The following is an 18867-nucleotide window of genomic DNA, read 5'->3' as shown; positions in this document are numbered from 1 at the left end:
CACATGTGCCGGGGCTATGAACTGCCAAGCCTAGAGGTGTTGGGGCTCAATCCTGACACAAATTAAGCACGGATAGGAGGTTAGACTAGATGATCTAATGGTCCCTTCTGGCCTTAAACTCTTTCAGTTCATAGTTTCATGAAGTACTCAGAGGTACGGTGGTCTAGTAGATTGATCACTGAACTGGAACTCAAGAGACCTGGGTTCTATTCCTGGTTCTACTATCCTGCTGTGTGAAATTGTCAAGTCACAGCACTTGTGTGTGTATTTTTCCCCTCCTCCCATCCTTTGCCTGTCTAGTCTACATAGATTGTGAACTCATCAGGGAAGATACTACCTCTTATCAGGAATATGGACAGTGCCTAGTGCAATGGGGCCCCAAGATTGGTAGGCACATCCAGGTACTACTGTAATGCAAATACAGAAATAATGAATCTGAGGAGCATATAGTACATTCCCTGGACTGGTTGTATTCTCAAAATTACATCTTCATTTCACTCGAGACAAATTTTTCATGGGAACTGCTAGGTCATATTAGCAAGGCTAGTTTTATCCTCTCTTATCAGAAGATATTTTTATTAATTATTATTATTATTATTAAGTGGGACAAGACCAGCATTCCAAATCATTATCTTTACAAGTTATTTGTTGGAGATCATAATGTATAGCCCTGTGCATGAATTCTCATGGATTGCAGTCCCTTGAACAGATAAAGGCCAAACTTCCAAACACGCCTGGAATTTAGGAAGCGACTTATGGAGGGAAAGATATAAAACAGAACAGCAGCAATTGAAAAGATAGGAGGTAACTCCCTTGCTCATACTTCTAAGATTTCAGTTCAAAGGACTGAATGATTTGTAAGGAAGGTACAGATACTAGACACACTCCGATTTTTCTATTGCTATTAAAACCCCCCACAAAAACTCTGTTAATTAGCTTAGACTGATGTAGATCTGAGGCTATGATGCGAGACTCCCATCATGCATTCATGCCATCAAATGTTTTTCTCTACAAGAGAAGAGGCCAAAAGAGCAGATTGGGGATTTTGGCCTTATTCCTGGGATTTCCTTGTTTTGGCCCAGGTAAGGGCTAGAGAGAGGTGGAAGGGGTATAAATCAGAATATTAGACTTTGTCTAGTCTACAGTTTTGATGGCTACAGGAACGCTGTGCCAAATTGCCTCCTGGCATAACTCCATTGACTTCAGCAATTACTCTAGTTTACTTTGTCCACATGAGAGCTCCCGCTGCTACTATGTTACCACTGGGAAATTCTTGCCAAAGAGATTAGCAGCCACATCACCCAAGATACAGCTTCAGGTTAAGGTATGTGCTGATTGTCTCATATGTATTTTATCTGTCTCATCGGACAATAAAATTTTTCCCTATAAAACCCATCTGGATGTGCCATCTACATATTGAGAGCTCATGATCTGTAGAGGTCAACAGCTGATTTGAGGGTTTGCAAATCCACCAATATGTAACTTATTGCCATGCCAGGTCATGTGCATTTATCTTCCTGAAGGCAGTTTGTTTACTTTGCTTAACTCGCTTCTTCATGTGTATCTTTAGCAGAGACTTACTTACAGTTAATGCATGTATAAAAACAGGCAAACAACAGTCTGTGCAATGAAAAGTAGAAGCATGACTTGTCATGCACCATGACAGTAAGTGGTATATGATTTAGTGGTCAGATCTAGAGCTGAGCAAATAACTGATTTTTCACTTCAGTGGCCCAGCCAGAAAACCAAAAAATACAATAAAAATGGTGGTTTGTTTTGAACTGAAACTGAATGGTTTTGTTTTTTCCCCTCAATAAAACACAAAACGGAAAAAATTTTGTTCAGGTCAAATGCAACGTTTTAAACGTCAATTAAAAATGGTTTAAAAATCAAATGTCAATTTTAAGTGACATTTCAAAATGAAATATCAGTTCAAGTAAACATTTAGTTTCAAAAATGTCATTTTGAATTAACATTTCATTTTGAACATATCTAGAGAAAAAATGTCAACATTGTCATAACAAAAACTATTGTGACTTTTCCAAAATTTTTGTTTTCAAGGTTTTTTGGCCAGATTATTCACAATTCAGGTCAAATTCTCAAATAGTTTCAGTGCCCTGGAAAAATTTATTTCTCAGTGAATTTGTTATTCGTAAGGGGGAAGGGGAGAAATGTGCCCAGCTCAAATATATTTGTCACACAATGTAAATCATGGCTGTTTCCAAATGAATCAGCTGTGCTTTTCAATCGATTCTCCTAGAAAAGTTCAGTGAATGAGCTTCTTTATTTCCATGTGATGCTCCAGCACACACATTAAACAAATATCCAGCTGTCAAAGTTTTATTGCATGCCTATAATTCATGCCATTTCACCTTCAATGTGGTTAGTAAAAAAAACCATGCAAACATGGCTTATAAACCTACTTTTCTGTGAACAGTTGCTCAGCATAACTGGAAAGAAAAAAAAAAGATCCATATGGAGACATTCCAAAGAGAATGAAGGAACTGTAGGAAAATTTACTTATACAGATAGTTACTCAATGCAAAGTCTTAATGCAGCTGCATGGTCATTGCTTTGAAATATGCTCTTAAAATGATGAATAAGTTTTGTCTTTTGTTTTGTCTGCTTTCAAAACTCCCAGCATTGTAAATTAAGCAAAGTAGCATTTGGGGAAAAGAAAATTCTGCACACTTTATTCGAACCACAAAATTGCCTTTTTTGTTTCAAGGAGGAAAGAAATAACCACTTGTTATAGTTATCTTGCAGTACCTCGTCAACTGGCTAAACTCCACACTCAGATGCAACGTAACTGCTAAATGAAATCAATAGGCATAGGACACATATAAGAGGACAAAATCTGATCCACTTAGCTCATTTTGCAGTAGATAGAAAGACTGCCAACAGAGTATTACGGGCAGAGATGACAGAAATATGGACATCCATACAAGAAGTCACTGTATGGCTTATATTAGCCCTAAGATGATACAGGAATGTAGAGACGGCTGGATGTTAAAATACCAGAGGCCTCCCTGCCTTCCCCCCATCCTCCAGCCAAAAAAATCTTCAATTTAAAAGATGATAAAATGTTTAGGATGGCTTGAGAACATTCTAACTGGGCATTTATAATTTCAATCTGTTCTGATACAGCTAATTTCACTAATTTCACATTGGGCTTTGAAATAGGTTGTATTTACCGGGGTAAGTACTTCTGGGAACACCCACTGAGTGAAGAACTGCTCTAGTAAGAATAGATATGCTATCCTGATGCCACATTGACAGGTCAAATTCAAGACCAAAATGCAAATTCAAGGAAATTTTAAGATGATGACCTTATATAGCAAACCTCCCACTCCTAGAAGAAATCATTTGAATCTTGCTGTGCAAACAAGCAAATTTGTGCATTCTGACAGCTGGTATTAATGAGTAAATAGTAATTAATTGCACAAGATTTTGTGGTGCCAGGGGCCAGTCAAAGCCTTAATTACTACTTATTAAAAGATAGAAGGGTACCTGTTGCTCTTGTAAATAGATTTTACTTACTTGTGGAAGTACGGTTTAAACAAAGTTGATTACAACATTTTCCAAAGAGCGTTCCTCAAATCAACATGCTCAATAAATCCCCATGACATCTAAACCTTACCAGCTTCTGATGACTTGCACACCCTGTCCCTTTGAAAATTGAATATGCTGACAATCTAGTGGAAAGTGACAAAAATGACTGGCTATTTCAGCCATTTTTAATACTACGGTGTGGTTTGTGTGTGAAATACTTAATTTTGTTATCTACTTTCATTTAAGAAATTATGGACTCTAGTACAGTTCAAGAAAAAATTGTTTATGTATATCGAAGATCATACTTCATTTATCTGTTCTTATGTGGTCATTCGACAACTGGAAAACATGCTAGCTTATTTAGAGATTACTACTGCTCACAGTTCACCAGAATTTTTGCTATCATTGTATGATAAGTAAAAGATAGTCCATGGAAATAGTTGCAGTATCTATCATGTAACTGTGAACACAAGAACAAGCCTTTATTTATACAGGCTGTCACGGAACATTTCCTGCCTAAGTATATTGAATTCTCAACAGTATGGGAACAATATTAGAAAGGTGATATATTTTATTTCAGTTATAAGACAACGGGTCAAATTCTGCCCTTAGTTACAGTAAGGGGACCTGTCTGATTTTTATGTGTTTCACTAGTATAATTGAAAGGAAGGATTTGATTCAATGGGCCAAATTCAGCCCTACTGCACGTGGGTGAAACTCTACAGATGTTAATAGAATTGTACCTGCTTGTGTGGGCCAAATTAGGTTCATTGGACAAAGCTTTCCTAACACAGGCACCTAACTTCAGGCACTTGAGTGCACTAAGGTCAATGGGAGTGGAGGTGCTTACTTTAAGTACCCAAGTTATGCATGTTTTGGGCAGTGAATCTAATGTGGCCCCCCAAGATAAGCAGGTGCAAATCCACGGGTAATAACCATTCCAGAATGCTAGACAAAAGGCCATTCTTCCCCATAAGGGCAATGACCGAATATTCAGTCTCCTTATGTGTGTAAAATATGAAGTTATGCAAGTGTTATTTGTTAACTACAAGAGATACCTCCAAGTCCATTAAAAAGTATCAAGCTTTCCATGTTATTATAGGGTGCCTGCTTCACCAACTACCACGTAGCCATGAAGAAACTCCTGAACATGCTAGAGGATATAGCCACCCCAGGCCTGCCTAATTTCTGACCACCAAACCCTGACAAACTGTGCTGCTCTAGAACACTGTAGAATGTAGCCAACTGACAGGATCTGAGAACTGTGAATTACCCTGGTTACTCTCGATTGCTCCCTCCCAGAGAGGGGTTTCCTTTCATGGAGGAAACTCATTCATATGAGTTTGTGTAGTGCTCTTGAATATTTACAAGAGAGGTCACAGTTAGGAGTCAGAATGTTCATTTTTTTTAGCTGTAGCACAGTCAGAAGAGCCAAGATTGCAGCTCTCTTCTGTGGTACTGGAATTGCTATCACTTTTCTTCGCTTCCACAGGAAGTTTACTTGGGCATGCCTTGGAGCCCAGCCCTATAGGGTAGGCTGTTTGCTTGCTATATATCTGTTTGAGTAGCAAGCCCAGAGGGCATTAGAGTCCAGCTTCCTTTGTTCTGATGTTATCTAAACCCAACAAATGAGGCCTTTCTCAGAAGGGGGTCTCTTTGTTTGTTTAAGGTGAGGATGGCTGGATTCCAGGTCCCCAGAATTATAGAAGGTTGCCTTGTGGAGGCAAAGTGGCCTCAATTGATCACACAGCCTGTTTGTTTGTTACAAGTAGCCGAGCTAGAACTCATGTGGTATAAGGGAAGCCTTCTCTTATTAGAAGGTCCATTTTCTAGGCTTGACCCCTCCAGTATTTCTGGAGTCAGAGGCCTCAGAGTCAGGCTGGATATTTTCTTTTGAGCTAAAGAGGTAAGTGGAACGTGGGGGCTTGTCTGATGTCCCACTCATTATGAAGTAGTTGGATAATTGTAAATATATAAACATATTCTTTCGGGCACTCATGCCCCTGAACAAATAGACAACAGACTAAGTGGTGTTTTATGTGACTAAGCTCTGAGGAACCATGTCCGCATGGATGGCCAGTCTAGAAAAAAAAAAAGAAGAAGAAGTTTTTTCATAACAAGAGCTGCAGTCTAGATGCACAGCACATTCCTGGCGTAAAGAAAGTGATAACAGATGGGTTGTACCAGGGGAAAGGTTCAGGTCTAGAGAGATTTCTTCCCTGTGTCACACAATGTCCAAAGCTGGGCTTGTTCATCAGTTCTGAAACACCCACAATTTTTTAGAGGACAATTGTGTTCTTGATGCCCTTGACAGGACCCATTGGCTTTCTTACACCACACTCCAAATAGTTCTGGAAAAATTAATGAAGGATTTGCCAGAGAAGCATCTGACCTTTCCCATTGAACTTCCAGGCCCCCATTTATCAGTGATACCATTTTAAAAGTCAGACTTCCCTCAAATCATCTGGAAGCTGGGTAAAGTAGCATGCCAACACTGGGAGTAGGAGGACACCACTTTTGTGAATGGTTCTCTAATGATAGTGCTTACTGTCTGGCAATGGTTCCTCTCAAACATCTGTGCGCAAGTCCCCTGCTTTGCATGGGCAAAGAACGCTTCTGCTTTTTTTCCCCCTTTGCTGTTATGTTCATGACAGATTAAAAGACCCTGGTTCTGAGCTTGGATAGCTCAGGAATGCCTATGAAACCCCTACACAGCTGCCTGCACTCAGATTATTCAGGTCAAGAGGGAAAATAAACGGAGCGGGAGTGCAGTGAAAGAGGGAGGTATTTGCTAAGACCCACAGAGCAGTCCCCAATCCCTAGGTCCCGCCCATAATGCTGTGCTGTGGCTGAAACCATCAAGGAACTGCGGATGGTCTACTGAGTGTGAAATCCAGAGTTTTGTGGGGTTGATGGCAAGTTACAGTTGGAGCACAACAAGCTTCTCATTGATGAGTCGATATAAGTGACCAACAGAATTTGGATCTACAAGTTAAATTTCAGCTCTAGTACAGACACTAAGAGACAATACTGGGGCTATTAAGGGAGGATGTTAGAAGGGTCATTGTATGTGTGTTTATTTCTATATGATCCAAAACTCCTCTGCATAAGTCACAGTGGACAATGGTAGTGTGCAAATTTGCTAGGGATTATTTATGCATCAACTCCATTCTGATAACACCAGTTCATGTGGATAAGCCCCCAATTTATTTTAACAAACATCAAATCTGGGCTTAAAAAAAAAAGAAAAGAGCCAGATTCTTTTATAACCAATAGGCCCACTTGCAGTTTGCATTCAAGATAAGGGCAGTCAGATCTCATGCTTCTAAGTCTCAAATGACTACGAGGGATGGAAAGATTCCTACCTCCGTAAAACATTACTTAGCTGAGGCCTGACTCTCCAAGATACTGAACATCTCGTTAAAAATGCTAAGCACCCTATCACCTCTCAGGAGTGGCTCAGCAGTTTACAGGAGCCAGCCTTTGTGACACGCATTACAGATTTTTTAAAAAAAACCTTCCTCAGAAGCAGGTATGGGCCTCTACACTTGATGGACTAGAAGTCTGATTGACCAAGACAAATACTGTAGACCAATCCTGCAGTCAATGGTAGTTTTGGACTAAGGACTGCAGATTCATAGATTTTAAGGCCAGACGGGATCATTATGATCCACCAGTCTGACCCTTCTGCATAACACAGACCATAACATTTCGCCAGAAATTTCTGCATCAAGCTTATAACTTGTGGTTCAGCCCTATGTTCTGAAGTGCATTGAGAACAGAGATCAATGGAAAACAAATCAATACTTGCATATTTATAAGTTATAAAAGCATCACCACCAGAAGCAATTATAAACTGCAATATCAATTTCGATGTATTTTCTCTATCTGTGTGTTATAGCATTAGCGTCACTAATTCAGCATCATCATAGGCAGAGGCAAGTCAACCCCTTCATTAGGCTTCAGCCTGACCAACAGTCCTGTCTGAACAGTCACTGTGACCTCAGTCCAAACAAACGCCATTGCTTAAAGCTGGCAGTATTATCCCTTTAACGATCTGACACCTCCTTAATATGGGAATTAAAAATGTCGCAGCACGATGAGTTTAAGTAGCTACACTTTGTATGGTTCATTCCCTGTGATGCTAATGCTACAATAATTCCGCAAAGTCCCTCAAATGGATGGAGGCTTCTTCCTTAAGAAAGTCAAATGAACAATATTTACTTCAAGGCTGGCTGCATCGGTTAGGAAAGTGAAGGGTCAAAGCTAAAATGGTTGTAAACATTTTTATAATTTAAAGAAAAAATCTTAAAATGCGGAGTTCTGAGTTTATTAACCAAATGCGAAGTTTTCTATTAGTTTTCATTTAAGAAATGACAAATGAGAAGGGTGGTCTTGTGTTAGAGGCACTGGACTCAACTCTGGAGATATAGGTTCTATTCCTGACTCTGCTGAAAACTTCTTACATGACCTTGGAGAAGTCACTCTCTCTCTCTCTCTGTAACTTAGCTCCTCATTTGTAAAAAATGGAATGAAAATACTTCTGTCAGTCTTGTCTGTGTAGGTGGAAATGCTTAAATGTGTGCTTAACTTTGGGGCTACTGAATATTAAGCACAAATGTAAGGATTTGGAGGATCAGGGTGTTGGGTTGTAAGATCTTCGGGGCAGGGAACGTTCATAGCTGTCTGTACCTAGCACAACTGGCCATTGATCTCCGCTGGGGACTCCACACACTATTGTAATAATTATATAATAATTATAATAATTGACAGTAGACCATGATCACCAGCAGAAAGACATCTAACATGCCATTAACACCAGATTCCAGAAATACACACAAAATAAATGTCCGACAAGACCATTCATTTTTCAATATCTCATTGACCACTTCAGGCCTTTTTCCATCAGGATATGTTTACAGAAAGGTAAAATCTTTGAATTCCATAGATAAGTCAATTCAGTCCCCAACTGTACTGGTGGGACAAGTTCATTCCCAGCGCTGCTCCACTGATTCCAGTGCAGTGACCTCAGCGATCACTTTGGCCCACTAAGAGCTTTAGAAAACACTGAAAAACTACAATCACTTTTGTTTTTCTAGGGAACTGGGAAAGGAAAGGGAAAACAAAAAGCATTACCTATAAAGCAGAGCAACAAAATACACAAAGAGGTGAAGCACAACTCCAACTATAGCACCATAAGGAGGCAGAAGGGATCCAGGGGAAGCGATGCCCGCAGCTCCAACCCCAGGTACAGCCCGGGGGCCGTCCATCACTCGTAAGTAGGAGAAAGGAGCAATCTAGTTCTAAGTCACAGAGCAATATTCTCCAACCTTTGCCAGAAAGGATCATAGTCTTCCTCTTCCCTGGAGCATTCCCTGGGAGTTCTGTTCTTTAAAAACTTGGAGTAGAGAAACTGCGCTGCAAAATTCATAGCAATTCCCAGTGTTAGCCAAAGTGGCGAGACCCCAGGCAACTGACTCACTTGCCTTTGGACTGTACCACCGCTATCAAGCCTGGAAGGGGTGTGTGCTCTGTAGGCGACTTGCTGTAAGCAGCTCTCCAACTCTAGACAGGGCAAAAGAAATGACTTTGAGAATTGGCTGCTGCTATTTAAAGAGATTATTTCCCAGGCCAGCCTGTCCCTGTCAATTTGAGTCAGGGCCTGGATTATACTTAGATGACATTCAGATGGCAGAACATGCAAAGCTTTAGAGACTTAGCTACAGAGCATGGTCTAGGTTTGTTAAATGGATCGTGAAGTTAGCAACATTGACTTCTGCAGAAAGAAACCGCAAGGAGAAGCTGCCACTTTCCTGAGGAGGTTTGTGAATTCACAATGGGGTGTTTTACTGAGACCTGGGTTTTTATACTACTTAACCCACAAGCCTAGGAAGCAGAGTTTAACATGCTGGATCCTTGGAAGTCTGGAATCCAAGCCCTGAATTCAGCAGTGTCAGCAGCAAAGTTGCTGAGTGATGGGCTGCTTTGCTCAGGGTCTTCATAGTAGGAGAAAAGACTACACAGCTCGTTCAGGGAAAGTAGGAAGAAGAGCCCTTTGGGGCTGGAGGCACAAGATTACTGTGACATGTCTCGTAGGTTGATTCCAGGAGCATTACCAAAAATCAGTGGCAGAGGTACAGAGCTGCAAGACTTCCGTATTATTGGTGCAGAAAGATACATTAGGAACAGGGAATCTCACTTCTTTCCCAGGTGACAGAGCATACAATTTAGACTGCTTGGGACCCCCTGCATTACTGCAAACTTGTCAAGTGTACCACCACAGCTGCAGTCATTTTCTCTCCTTCCTCCCCACAACAGGCCTGTAGGCATTCACCCCATCATGCGTACTCCCCAAGCTGTGACCCAGTTGCTGTGCTCTCCCTCAACTCTCCACACTTCCCCCCGCCTTTCCAGTTCTCCACCTCATCAGCTGTTTCAGGTGGGGAGGTGGCCTTGGCTGGGAACAGAACCCACGAAGTCAACTTCTGTCAATGACCACATACTTTTAGGTTTGTACAGCACCTAGCACAAAGGAATCCACGTTTGGGACCATGAGGTGCTACTACTATTGTTTGTATTATGGTAACAGGGAATCCTTAGAACTATTTTGCCCAGCAGCCACCAACCAGTTTACCAAGTTGAGGCTATTCTGGGGAGAAACATTCAAAACTAAACCGCCATCCTGCAAAGACACTCTCCAACTGCTGGGAGAAGATACTTCCATAGTGAGGTTCAAGTCCATGTCAAGTGTCCATATGCCAGACTGAAAGCCTTGCCAATTAAGTTTAGGCTGGAAATGCTGACTGAGCTGTATCTCAGAAGGCACTGCATTACCAAAATTGCTCTAAGTTAACAGCTGCTATTTCCTTAACGAGAGATAAACGGTTAACCATGCCCTATTATTAGATGTCTCTTCCGCTCATTCTTGCCTGTCAAACTTCATTGTCACTGAAAGCTTCTTATACTCTGCTGGCTTGCACTGCCCAGACACACGCTGGCCCTGCTTACGCTCTATACCACTCACTCACACTCTTACCTGCCTTGCTTTCTCCTCTTTTAAAGCAACCGGATTTTATCACCCTTTGTGGGCACCAATTTTATTTTGAATGTCTATAATTATTTCCCTGCACTTGACCTCTCTCCATCTCACTTAAATCCTCTTCATAGCTAGGCAGCCTTCATCTAGGAAGTTAATCTGGTCTCTCTCTCTCCCTAACATCCCTCTCCAGGAAATTGTATTTCCTTCCTTTTTGCTACTACTATTATTAGGAGGAGTCAGATTATGATGGTGCACTTCCCATTGCTGTCCAAAAACGCAAAACATCCAAGCCTATCTCCAGTACTGAGTAGTAACTCTAGGGTTTAATAATGAGGCACATGATTCCCTTTTTTCTTTACAGAGACTAAGGGACCTGTCTCAGACTCTGTGCACCTTTCACTTAACATTAAAAAGGTCATATATATCCATATAAAGATATCCCAAAATAGTTTATCTAACGCACATTAAGATTTAACAGAGGTGGTCAAGAAAATTTTAATTCAGAAATTGGAATTGCATAAAAATGATTTTTTCCCCGCACAAAAAAATTTTATTGTTGATTTTTTTTCCAGTTTCTCTTAACAGGAAAAAACAATTTCCAAAGAGATTTGTTTCAGAATTGTGGGTTTTCCTCCCTGCACACACACACACACTTTCTTACTCCTCCCCCCCAATATTAGAAAATGGTAAGAAAGTGTGATAACAGCCGTGAAGAGTTGAAAGTATTACTTTCTGTCTAGTAACAACACTTTCAGAGAAAATCATATTTTCACCTTTCAGAGTAATGCTTCCGAACACTTAGCAGTATTTCCTCACACAGTAAGAAAGTTTGTGTGTTGACACTTTCCCACCTTTTCAAAATTTCCTATGGGAAAAACTCAAAAGGGGATTTTTCCTGCAAATAATTTCATGGGGGAAAAATCATGGGTTTCCATCCAGCTCTAAAATTAAGGGCTTGCCTACACGGCCCAACAGTTGGATTATAGGGGTATGAATAGACACACACACTCCCACCCCCAAAGTACGGCACCGTAACTCCCATGTCTGAACATGAACTAAAAAGTTCCTAGTTTGCATTAATGTTGTTCTGTTTGAAGAGGACTAAATTAACGTGAACTTGGAACCCTTTAGTTTGTGTCCAAAGTGTTCACGTAGGGCAGTGACAGTGCAGGACGTGGCTGTGTACTGCTGTTCACACCCCCATAGTCTGAACTGTGGGGCAGCGCAGACATAGTCTAAGAGACCCCTCCTGTGGGACTTAATTCTAGTGAATTCTGAAGCACCTAAAACCGGGGCAGCTAGACACTACTTAAGGAATTAAAAGATGGACCAAAAGCCAAACTGCAGATGTGGCTATGAACACCTCACTCTAACAGATACAGCCAAAACTCAGAGTCACATCACTACAGAACTCCAATGGTTCCAATCCAGACATCCCTCTGGTTTAGGGAGTTTGAATTCAGCCCAGTGCGGAGAGAGAATGAGCTTCAAACTTTTGATCAAAACTCAAATCCAGGAGGTTGGTGCCATCTTTAATTACAGATTTTATGTATAATCTGCAGCGATTAGGTTGTGAGATCAGAAGTAGCATTTGAAATAGCCTATTCACAATGGAAAATTAAATTAGTTCATGCTCCTATACCAACACTTTGCTACAAATATCCCCAGTCCCGATTCAGCAAAGCATTTAAGCAAATGTTTAACTTTAAGCACATTCTTTGCTTAATAGGAATGGTCTGGTTTTAAGCACATACTTGATGCTTTGCCAAATAAGGGCCTAAATCCAATACAAAACTATAGTATTTGAACTGTGTTAACCATATCACCATAAGCAACAACAACATGGTAGTTTTAGCAGTCTTATTCCTCCAGTATTTCATGGTCTTTTCAGGCTTTCCCTCCCTCAGCCCCTCCCCCCCACAAAGCACTGTAGTTGCTAGAGGTACTTTGTGCTGGTCTGAATGATCAAGTAAACATAGCAAAGAAACCCTGAGATTAGCCCCACAACTGGTCAAGTGGACACTGACTAATATTGGAAAAAGGCATTTATAGGGAATTGGATGGCTCATTGGGGGGGATTGTTAATGGGATAGAGAGTCATCACCATGAAGTCACCACATTAGCTCTCTCACACTGCCACCAAATGCAACTACTCTCAGCTGTGAGGAGGACATCAGTCCACCGGGAGCGGCAGTGAAACATTTCATATAGGCCACCAAACAGCCTTTTGGTCACTACCGGCCAGCAACGGATTTGAACTAATGACCTAGAAGTGAAAGATGCTCTATCCCATTAGCAATCCCCCCCAGTAAGCCATCCAATTCCCTATAAATCCCTTTTTCCAATTATTAGTCCCAGTAAGTCAGTTATTTGCAAGCTTTAGTAACTATCACAGTTGACTGAGTGACCCGCAAGGTGCCTTGTTCCCTGCTTGGTTCTGCAGCAAGCAGCATACTTATGCTTCTGCAGTACACCATCTATTTTAAGCTTGATCCAGATAACCCTTCACATGTAACCTCACCGTCTGCCTCGTGGATATGAATTACCAGCTGTCCCACAATTAGCTCTTGCATAGCACTGGATAAAGTACATTGTGTTAGATTCAATCATTCTGAACCAGTTCTGAAACTGGAAAAAGAGCACATCCTTCGGGACATGCCATCTCACGAACCTCTTATCAGCCGAGTGCAAAGGGAAGTCACCTAACTATCTAGGGAGTGGTTTGTGCATGTATTTAAAGAACAGTAACCTTACTTCCAAGTCAGCTTGCTACAATGATTTTGGATGAGTTCAAGGTTCTAGCCAAACTCTTTAAATAGCCCTAAGAGCCCTTGTAATTGCTGACTAATTTTTTTTAAGGATTTACTAGACTATTAGCCTTAGTAATACCCTGTGGCAGTGAGTTGCCTAGGACACATTGTCCCTTTCAATCTCTTCCTTGTTCATTAACTTCCCATATTGTGTGTAAGAAGTGCAGGGCTTGGGATTCACACTTTTCTCAGACTCCTTGAATATCTGGATTCAACAAGCTGAACAGAGGAAGCACGTGAGCCCTAACTTTCAGCCTCCTTCTGTGAAGCAGTTTAACTCAGAAACCAATTTACTACCACCACATTTTGCTGATCTTGCATGGACTTTTTGTTCTTTGACTCAGCTTTAAATGCCAAGTATTGCAATTATGCTGGCAAAACACATTTCATAGGAATGCAATTAGTATTGTAATTGTATGGGGGAAGTAACCACAATTTTGAAACAAAACAATTTGAACAGGGCTACAGAGTTAGGGGCTTATCCTACAAACAGTTACTGCTTTGTATATTTCAGAGTCCCAGTGACTTCTCCACACAGCAGAGCCCATGTCACCCAAAAGGATCGTAAGTACATTATACAATTAAGTGACATACAGGTATACATTATACAATTAAGTGACATACAGATCCATTTATTCCCCACTGAAATGCAGCCACCTCCAAGTCAGAATGCTGTTGAAGAACATACAACCAACACAGGAAGGAAAAACTACCTTTCACAATTGAAATTATAATGGGAATTTAAATAGACAAGACAATGAACCCAGTGGCCTGGCTAAATTCCAGCCTGAAATAACACCCCTATTCAAATACAGAACAATTGCTATGAGATCTTTAAAGACCATAAGGGGTCAAGATCTCAAGGCAGAGAACTTCCAAAAACACTGTGTTCTTTAAACACCACACTGTAGCTCAGTACTGACCCAAAAGGGAAGAGAGCCATTATCTTCACACTATGCAGCATTCTAGGAGCCTCTTATTCATCCCACACCCACACTTTATCTGGAGCAGGGAGATCGCAAACCAAGGAAGCATGGACTATAGGCACATCTAGCAAATGGTTCCCAAGTAAAGTCAGCCTTCTGTCAGAGGCCTTTTAATTGTATAAAGAGACAATCTTTTCCATGACTTTACACAGTATACCACAGCCCCCCCCCCACCCATGGTTCATATATTTGTGGTATTTTATTCTGGGTCTTTAATTCACTACCAGTGTGACAAGTTTTACCTACTGTAGCATTTTATGCCAATACCCGAGATGAACTCATCTTCAGGGTGAATGTCACATGGAAATCCTTAATCTTTTGCACCGGCACATGAACACTTCACCTTCAGTGAAACTCAAATCTAGTGAAAAGATATAGACAGTAATAACAGATAGTCTTTTTATACAAACGTTTGTGCTAACTTTTATGCCTTTTATACACTTCTGACACACACCCAGTCATAAAAACGCTCTGCATGCTGTACTGGGCTCATTAAGGTACATCTTATTCCCCAGACAGCCTGCCCTTGGCACTGACCGCTCCCTCCTTCTCATGAAAGACATCCCAAGGCTGTGTAATGCTTTCCACGTGTGAAAGAACAGCTTGCTTGTTTGGCTGTAGCCCTTGTTTAGAAAGTTCTGTGCTGTCCTTTTTCCAAAGTCAACACAAAAACAAAGTGATCATGTTGGCTTTTAAAATAGGGGAGGAGGGGAAATTCACTTGCATGAAACCAGAGTGAACTCATTTTGGACAGCACAAGAGGCTATTATCTGAGTAAAGAAAACCTCCCTTGAATTATATCACTTAAAGGTGGGTTCACAGGATGTAGTCAAGTTTTCCATATCTAAGAGGGTAATATTTCCAACGTAAGTATAAAATGGCCTGGGTGGGAACTAGAGATCTCTGCAAGGTGGAGGGCTCTTCGGGGAATTTGATTAGCTACAGAAGGAGGGAAAATGGGGCCTGTGGTAAAGCCAACGCTAAAAGTTGTAAAACATGGTAACACAGGAAACCAAAATGATCACTTAGAATTATGCTGTGCAGTGATGCAACTGACATTTTACAGGACATCGTTATATAAAAACTAATGTGGATACACAAATTATGTGAGGTAAAGAGCCAACAAGAAACTGACAAAATATAGAACAAACACTAACCGATGTCAAATTTCTCTTGATCAGTTTCAAGTTCTGTTCTACCTAATGCTCTGCTCAATCTTACAGGCTGCATAACTCAGGCTTCAGTAGTGAGTAAGATCAGAACGTGTCCCCATCTGTTCACATTTGTAAAAGAGCAGCTGAGGTATGTGGGCAAGGTTTCATCTTATTGTTCATTGTCTCCAGGGAGCAATTGAATAACCCCCCCAAAATGATGCAGCAGGCTGAAATGAGTGGGAACAGATGCAGCTTTCCTACGCTATGTCAGGTGGGGAGAAGGGAGGAAAACCAATTCAAAGAAAAAAGGTCTGTCAGTGTAAAACTCTGGAATGGAGTCTGAGACTTCTCTGCGAGACGTTGACTGTGTGGGATACAGACACAGACCGTGTTCATTTATCATTCAAATACACATGCAGAAGTTAGCTTCCAGAATTCATATTTAGACACCTATGTAAGTGGCCTGATTTTCATAAAGGCTGAGTACCTTCACATGCCTAGGCCAGTATGCGCTAGTCCAGTGACACGCAGACCTCAGTGGTTCAGGAGCCAAATGTTGGTTGCTATTATCCAAAAGAGCCACAGTCGTGTGAATTCGTTGTTTCATTTACAATAGTGCTATAGATTCGTATTTAAACAGTATGAGAAGGGAAATATTAAATGTTTATATCTTATTCTCACAGCAAAATGACTGACCAAGTAGTTTTATTTTTTCAACTACAATTGGTTAACGTAGTAAAAGCATCCTGACTGGTTAATAATTAAATCACACAGTATTTTAATATCATGTGCTGCAAAGAGCTGCTGGACACACATTAAAGAGCCATTTGCAGCTTGCGAGCCTCAGTCTGAGTATCACTGCTCCAGTCCTTCCTACAGTTCAGAGACAAAAATGGGTGTTGTGTGCTCTTTACACAACAAACAATGTGAAGGAACCACAGGCACAGTGGGGACCAAATGAGTGCGTTTACTCACTATTTACAGCACACTAAGCTTCGCTATTACTCTGGTCAGGTTCTACTAGACTCAAACAGAAGAAAGAGTGATGGCTACCAAACAGGGCTCACAAACTATTTAAAGCGATAGTACCCAACTTTTATACCTACAATTGTGCATCTCTCTAACTGCCAAGGCTGATGTATCAGTCACAAAATGTGGACAAAAAAATTACTTATGCAGGCAACTGATTGCTGTGGGATTCATTCCTTCAGTGTAAGTAAATTTTTATACTTTCAGTTTCATGCTTCATTTCTGATTTAAACCATTTGCAACAATGAAAGTGAAGCAACTCCCAGTTTGGTGGAAGGAAGGTAACTTTGCGACTAAAATTAGGGTGACAGAAAGTAGTGCACCCAAGTGACCTGTGGTTTAATGCCACAAATGAGGCTTCTGCTTGCCTTAACGTCAAAAAGCATCATTTTAACACAGACAGACGTAGAGACAGTAATGCTAGCACTGCAAATACACAAAAATGCCTAACAAATCTATTAGAACCAACATATTATGATACTGACCAGGGAAAATGATATCCAGGTAGAGATGTATGAATAAATTCATGTTGCTCTACCACACCAGTCTTTACTTCCCCTTTTACAGACACTAGCGTCCCTTGCTGACACCAGCATTGTCCCTCAGATGAGTGGTAGCAGATGGCTGGGGCCTTGCAGGTTGCCTTCCCAGTGCAGGAGAAATCAATAACTCAGATAGATTATATGTTTAGTTTGCACTATTTACACGTGTCAGTCCTGGAACAGAGGTGGTCAAACATCATGCAGGGCAACCCCATTTTTCAGAAATCACAGCCCAAAACTGATGTCTGGTTACTAGGAATTTACTCTAATTTACAAGAATTTACTCTAATCAGAGATCAAGCTCTGATGCTGCCTCACAGCTCCCTCTCCAAGGACCCTTGCCCCTACACACAAACTTGCAAAACAAAAACTAGCAATAACACAGCTTGTGTTCCAAGATGGCACTTTTGATTGCTTGCACACTAAGGAAGAACTCAGAAGAAAACTATGTAACACACCACTGGGGGACACCTGCCAAAACAGCATACTAAAGACCAAAGACCAATGAGAAAAAGACAAGAATAGACAAGAAGAATGAGCATCAGGAAAGGAACAAGAGTAAACTGATGACTGAGGTTTTCCCCTTTTGTAATTCATTTACATTTGTCTCCTAATACTGGAGTGGAGTGTGATCTGCCATTATGGATTAGGCAAAAAAGGAAAGTCATCCTCCCCACCCCACCCTGTCAGTCTGATCATGGCCTGAAGGTTCTGCGCACATCATCTGAAGAGTACCAAGATGTGATCTCGATTTAGTCCAGACTTACACCCTTACAAGAAAATACTTATGCACTGTGAGTAGTCTCATTGATTTCAATGGAACTACTCATGGCTTCTAAACTTAAGCACCTGCTTAAGTCTTTGCAAAATTAGGGTCTAAGCCCTCAGACCTGCAATTGCATCCAGGCAGGAGGAACCCCGTGCAGAGCCCCTGAAGTCAGCAAAGACCTGCCTGGAATCAGGAGTTGCTTGGTGCAGACTGGCATTCTTGCAATTCAGACTACTTCTTGGAGGGGGAAGTGGACTCTTCCCACCACTTTCTGGTCTTTTTCCTCTAACAGCTGTGAATAGAAGTGACACATTCCATAACTCACAAGGCTCAAGAAATACAGTATTACTATCATTTTCTATTAGCTGCCCTTCTATTTGTTTCCCCATCTGTGTAATGAGGATAATGATACTGACCTCCTTTGTAAAGCACTTTGAGATCTATAGATCTCAAACTGTTATATAAGAGCTAAGTATTGTTTATTTTTAAAACCCAATATTAACTCAAAATTTAAAAATCATTCATTTTATGTACAATGTATGTATGTCTACAAATGTAGCCAAAGAGCTAAAATCCTAATAAAAACTGAGAGCAGAGACACAAGTAGATTATTCTAGAATTGCTCAGAGTAGCTAGTATTCCTTATGGTGTTTAGTTATGTGGTGTGTTGTGTTGATAAGAGTTCAAAAAGCCTTCATTTATGATGAATTGCTGCCTAGATGTGACAGCAAAAACCATGAATGATTTAGCACTTTGCTGAAAGCAAATAAATGTTTCAGCTCAGTGTTAGACAATACATCAGGGCGGATTTGGAAATGGAACACTAAACTCTTTGCTTTCCAGTCAGCACTAGTAGTCTCAAGGTAAAGTACTTAATGGTTCAAAGTCTATTACCCTGTTCTAGACTCTCATTGATCTAAATCCTCTTTCCTAGCCTCCTGATGTGTCTGATTAAAACACTTAGCTTTGGATCACAGTTCAGGCTG

Source organism: Lepidochelys kempii, chromosome 7 (genome assembly GCF_965140285.1).
Source record: "Lepidochelys kempii isolate rLepKem1 chromosome 7, rLepKem1.hap1, whole genome shotgun sequence".
Classification (NCBI taxonomy): Eukaryota; Metazoa; Chordata; order Testudines; family Cheloniidae; genus Lepidochelys; species Lepidochelys kempii.
Note: the sequence above shows the minus strand (reverse complement) of the source record.